Below are 5,649 nucleotides of genomic sequence, written 5' to 3'. Positions count from 1 at the left end.
TCGGCCCGGCGCCGTGGGGCCGGTCTCTGTGGTGGAGGCTCCTCGGGCCGGGGGCGCGGGCTGTGAGGAGCCGCGTGCACTGTCGCAAGGGCACGAGCCCGACGAATCTGAGGAGGAGGCCGGGGATGTGGAGTCCGAGTGGCCGGCCCAGCCCCAACCCTGGGGTAAGATCCAGTGGTCGAGGCTCTGCAGAGGAGGGGACTGGGCCATGGCCAGGCGGCGGGCTCTGCGCGGCTGGCCCAGCCACCTCCAGGTCTGAGCTTTTATCTGGACCAAAGGTGCGACGCGGCCCCCTGCCAGGTTACAGAGAGGTGTCAAAACCCACAGAGCCCAGGGAAGGTCTGGGCAGGGGGGCCCTGGGAAAGCGGGCCCATTTGCAGAGGTGTAGATTCTGACTCCTCAGGGGCTCTAATGGAGGCCCCTGCAGCCCGGGAAGTGTGGGAGAGACAATTCGCATCTGGAGGGAGCTGCTAAGCTTCTCACCGGGTTCTCACCCACTCCGCCCCATCCACTGTGCAGGGTGAGTGCCCAGGAGTCCAACAATGGTGGGCAATGCCATCATCGTCTTGGGTGACTCATGGACCCCTGCGAAGAGAGGCTGCCTCTCTCATCACCGGTCCCCGGGGGGCTGTGCCCAGTGACTTCCACCCAGTGCCTACAGGTGTGCTCGTAAGGCATCAAGACAAACCCTGAGGGACCTGCCAACACTGATGGAGGTGGGAGGGCTGACCATACAGGTGGACCCTTCCTGGGTTCTTGGGAACGTGCACTCGCTGATTTGTTGAGTGACACTGAGAAAGTCATCCTACTGCCCACAGTTAGTTTCTCTTCCTGAAAAATAGAACAAATCAGCTTGGAGAAGAACGAATGGGGTGCAGGTGTTGAAATGAGGGAAGGTGAGCTCTTCAAGCCGGCCAGAGTCAGTCCCATTTTATTTGTTGTGTGACTTTGGGCAGATGACTTAACTCCTCTGAGACCGAGCTTCCTCATCCTCAACAGTAATCCAGAATAACCCCCACCTAGGATGGTTGCTGGTACTGAGTGGAACCATCCATGAACCACTTGATATAGACCTGGCAAATGGGCTAAAAGTTTGGTGCTATCATTTTATAAAAAGGTGCTTACATTTCAAGATGCTCGTAGGCATTATTCATTTAATTCATATTTATTTAGCAACTGGTAAGTGTCAGGCAAACCAGGAAGAACAAACTAGTTGTGGTCTCTGCTCTCATGAGATTTCAGTTTTGTGGGAGAGACGAATAAACTGGCCATTTATAATAAGTAAGCCCACTACTAACTAGCTCTGTGCCCTTGGGCAGAGCCCTTAACCTGTCTGAGCCTTCTGCTCTATAAAACAGGAATAATAATTACCTATGTACTCACAGGACTATTATAGTCTCAGTATAAGCTTGGCCATAGTCAAATTTATAAAGTAAAAACTCTCCTCAGCAATAATTCCAGTTTAAAGGAGGCATCAGTGTCCTTTGCGATCTTCCACAAAAGGGCTGAACTTGGAGGCTAACAGCTTCATGAGGGCCAAGGACTGTGGAGCTTGGCCTCAGAGCTGGAGAGGTCACAGCTGGGCCTTGAACCATGAGTAGGACTTGCATAGAGAAAGAGGCACGCAGAGAGCATTCTGGGTATGGGACTGGCATAAGCAAATGCGTGGCAATTTGCTGGGACTGAAGGTGCTTAGGAATGGCATGCAGGGATGGTGTTGGGGAGAGTAGAGGCACGCAGAGAGCATTCTGGGTATGGGACCGGCATAAGCAAATGCCTGGCAATTTGCTGGGACTGAAGGTGCTTCAGGAATGGCATGCAGGGATGGTGTTGGGGAGAATGGAGCACACCATGCGGGGTGCCAGGCTAGGAATTTGGGTCTTCCTCCCCAAGGCAATGGGGAGCCAAATTGACTTTTGAGCAGATGTGTGACATTAAAAAAAAAAGAAATTAGTAACCAGTAACTAAAGGCCAACACGATAATGTGTCAGGACTAGATTAACCCATACCAGCCTGAAGTAGTAAATGGCCTCGTATTTTTATGGTGGTTTTTAAAAATTAACTTTCAGTTACGCACATTGCATAATGAATACATTCTCTTTGTAAGAAGTCCTATAACCCTTCCCCAAAGGTAACAGTTATTGTTAGATTGTCATGTCCTTCCAGACCTGGTCCCTGCATTCATTTCACATCAGCATGTATCCTTAGAAAACACGTAGTATCAATGAGGTAACATTATGGAACATTGCACATACCAGCCTGTGACTTGCTCTTTCTTCATTCAGCAGCGTACCTTAGAGCATCCCATGTCAGGACATATTCAGCTGACTCATACTTGGGCATAGTTAATTTCATTGTTCATCCTTTTCAATAATAGAGGATAATTTTAACTAGGGATAAAAAAAAGGTGACAGGAGGTAAAGATAGGCCTTCGATGATGAAATTACATCACTTTCTCCTCAGAACAGAATTTAAAATATATTGGAGAAAAGATGCTCATGTTACCACTGTAACATTATGATAAAGTAATAGTCGACATGGAATAATGTTGGTGAAGATAACTATTGTTTAGTTTACGCTAGCTGCTATGAATAAGGAGAGGGTATTTTTAAATTTGTCCATAACACAAAAAGAAGATGGAATCAGTTAACTATGCCTGTTTTCAAACAGGCTTTCTTTGGAAAGAAGCAGTTAATCGTGCAACATTTCATAACTTAAAAGAGTTTAAACCAAGGTAAAAAAAAAAAAAAATACTACTTTTTCTAAGGGCAGTGTGGATTTAGAAAACAGTCCTATACTTTTGAGATTGAAATAATGGCAAATGTAGTATAAGTATATTATCATTTATTCATCCAAAGCTGCACATTACTACAAAACTCTGACACAGTCAAGAAGTTTATATACATGTAATTGACAGCTATAAACAAAATTCAGAAAGAAACCTGAGGCATCAGTTACAGTGGAAGTGCCACACTGGTCCAGGACTGTTTCCTCCTGAATGTCTTTAATGTGAGAGAAAATAAATCACCATCTTGTTTAAGTCATCATCATTTTGGGTGTGTCCTGTGAGCAGCCAGACACAATTCCCATCCATACAATAAAGTTCCTAGGTTATCCTTGTCAACAAATGGGGCTGTGTGAGCTGGATGACATTTCAGTAAAGTGAATTCCTAAACGATTCATTGTTCCCACAGATGAATGGTTGGATGTTCACCTGGAGGAAGGTCTCTAGTGATGTGTCACCGGCTCTATTCCCAGCCTTGTCATGGGCAGCATTACGAATTCGAATGAAGGTATGAACTGATCTAATGTGCGGTAAGATCCAAACCCAAGAAGTGAACTGGGTAACAGCCAGGATCCTGGCAGGCTGAAGAACCCATCAGATCTAATGAGGTGGAGTCAATGGAGCCCTGTGTGTCCTCTCTCTGAGTTCAGGGTCAGGAGGCAGCATGTGAATAGCAGCAGGTTTAGAAAGGGCGCAGCAGCCATTCCTTGCAGGCATCAAGGGCACGAGAAGCAAATGTGATCCCCTTCCCACTGGCAAGAAACGGGGTCTCCAACCACTGGAGACTGGTCTTTTATTCCCCAGGCATGGTGAACCATACCCAGAGAAAGCGGGGAAAGCCCAGGGGCCGCAGTTTATGAGGAATGGGGATAAACTCAGGGAAGGGAGGGTGGTGAGGGGCTTGAAGCCAGATCAACAAAGAAACAGCTGAAGGACCTGGGGCTGCTTTGTCTAAAAAGAAAAAAAAAATTAGAGATGTGATGTCTCCAGATGCCCGGAGGAAAAAACTCCAGGGGGAGTCTGAAGAACTTTCTAAGATCAGAGGGGCTGTTTTGGGAGTGAGTGGCCTGTGCTGGAGATGATCACTACCCTGTAGGCACATAGAGTGCAGTGGATCATGGTTATTGCTTCTGCCAAGCTCTGTAAAACAAAGGGGTTGGACCTGAGAATCTCAAGGTACTTTTAGAGCTGAGGCCATAAATCAGGGAGAGAACAAGAGCTGCCACCTCAGGCCTCTGGGCACTCTCGGGGTGCAGAGGCCACAGGGGACCCTTCAGGGCATCCTGGCTGGGGGAGGGCAGAATGAGGCCACACGTGCGTCAGCACTCTTAACACCCCAGCCGCGCTCCGGCAGCATGTGAATAGCAGCAGGTTTAGAAAGGGCGTAGCAGCCATTCCTTACAGGCATCAAGGGCACGAGAAGCACTCTTAACACCCCAGCCCCGCTCTCCCCTGTGCCTCAAGCTCTGGCTCAGCTGAGCCTACTCTGGGGCTGGAACTACAAGGCCACCGTGACCCTTGGCTGAGCTTCCCTCTGTGGCACCAGTCAGCTTGATGCTGTGAGCCCAGCAGCGCCCATTTCAACGTTCCTCTTATATAGGTGAGGACACTAAGGCCTCCATCCCATCATCCCCTTACTGGCTTCCCAGGACTTTGCCCCCGAGCACCGGCCAGATGAGGAGGGCAGAGGCCCAGGCTGGGTCCCGAACATGCTCTTGCAGCTCTGGCGCGCTCAGGGCCATGGGAGGACCTGCTCTTAGTGGTCTTGCACAGGCCTCACCGTTTGTTCAACCCCGGCTCCCGTTCCCCACCTGTTCCTTCTTCCTGGGCAGGCAGTGCCGGGCTCCCGGGAGCAGGTCCAAGGAGCTGGAGCCAGGTTAAGGCCTGCCTCTGCCCCATAGGTCTTCTTTCCCTTCCGGGCTGTGGGAACGTGGGAGGGAAGGAGATAGGCAGGCTGCTGGGGGCTGCAGGGGCCGTGTGGTATTCTCATTACCAGCCGAGCAGGGAGGGCCAGGCCAGCCGCCCCCTTGGCCACTGTGGCTGCCTTCACACCTCCACTCTGCCTGTTGACACAAGGCCGCCTCCCCCAGGAGAGAAGGTGTCAACTTGGGAACAAGGGTGTGTAGGGGCCTCCAAAACAGCCAGGCAGCAGGCCCCTCAGAGAGCGCAGAACGCACTTCTGGGGTGGGGGCGGGAGGCTGCAGGTATGTGCCCTAGGAGGCCCAGGGAGAAGGCAAGACCTGTGTCCCTGGAATGGCAAGGAGGAAGTGGGGGAGCACAGAGGGGCCTGGGAGCCCTGAGTCAGCCTGCCCAGATAGTACCCCTCCCCAGCCCCGGGGCTGGCGCATGACTCCGGACACAGCCAGGGAATCTCAATGACAAGGCCCTGCTAGGCAGGGCGCCACCAGTGTCACTGGGAGACTCAGAGCCTGACAGCCACCAGGACAAGGTCCCAGAGCAGCCGCTGGGGATGGAGCTCCCGCTGACCCGGCCTCAGACCGCCTGTCTTTCCAGCACATACACGGTGTGAGGGCTGTGCCTGCGAGAGCCATTCAGTGCGCAAACCCCAGGACTTCAGCCTCTGCTGTCCTCTTGCTCAGGCGGGGAAACCAGGCCCAGAGGGGTCCTATCATTTGCTTGAGGACCCCTAGCGCCAGGGTTGGAGCCACAGAGGCCATGCAGCACACTGCTGGGACACACTGTCCAGGCCGGGGTGAGGGCTCCAGGGAGGGACGAGTTCACTGCCGTCTCAGAGCTCCTGCTGGAGGTGGGCAGAGAGGACAGGTTGGCTGTGAGTCTGCGGTGGCCTGGTGTGCTGGGAGCGCATGGACGGCAGAGGTGCTCCCTGGCCGGTCATCAGGGCG

At 52.0% G+C, this 5,649-nt stretch overlaps 1 long non-coding RNA gene across 1 annotated transcript in view; it reads left to right on the top strand.

The window, feature by feature from the left end:
- Nucleotides 1-6: 6 nt before the first annotated feature.
- The window catches only part of LOC112483243, a 14,810-nt gene continuing 9,167 nt past the window's right edge, over nucleotides 7-5,649 (top strand). The window contains exons 1-2 of the long non-coding RNA XR_003047545.1: nucleotides 7-164; nucleotides 3,195-3,293. This is a non-coding gene — a long non-coding RNA (uncharacterized LOC112483243). The remainder of the gene's footprint in view (nucleotides 165-3,194; nucleotides 3,294-5,649) is intronic.

The sequence above is a fragment of the Pteropus alecto genome, unplaced genomic scaffold, assembly GCF_000325575.1.
Source record: "Pteropus alecto unplaced genomic scaffold, ASM32557v1 scaffold60, whole genome shotgun sequence".
Taxonomy (NCBI): domain Eukaryota; kingdom Metazoa; phylum Chordata; class Mammalia; order Chiroptera; family Pteropodidae; genus Pteropus; species Pteropus alecto.
This window is presented reverse-complemented; position numbering and strand designations above follow the sequence as displayed.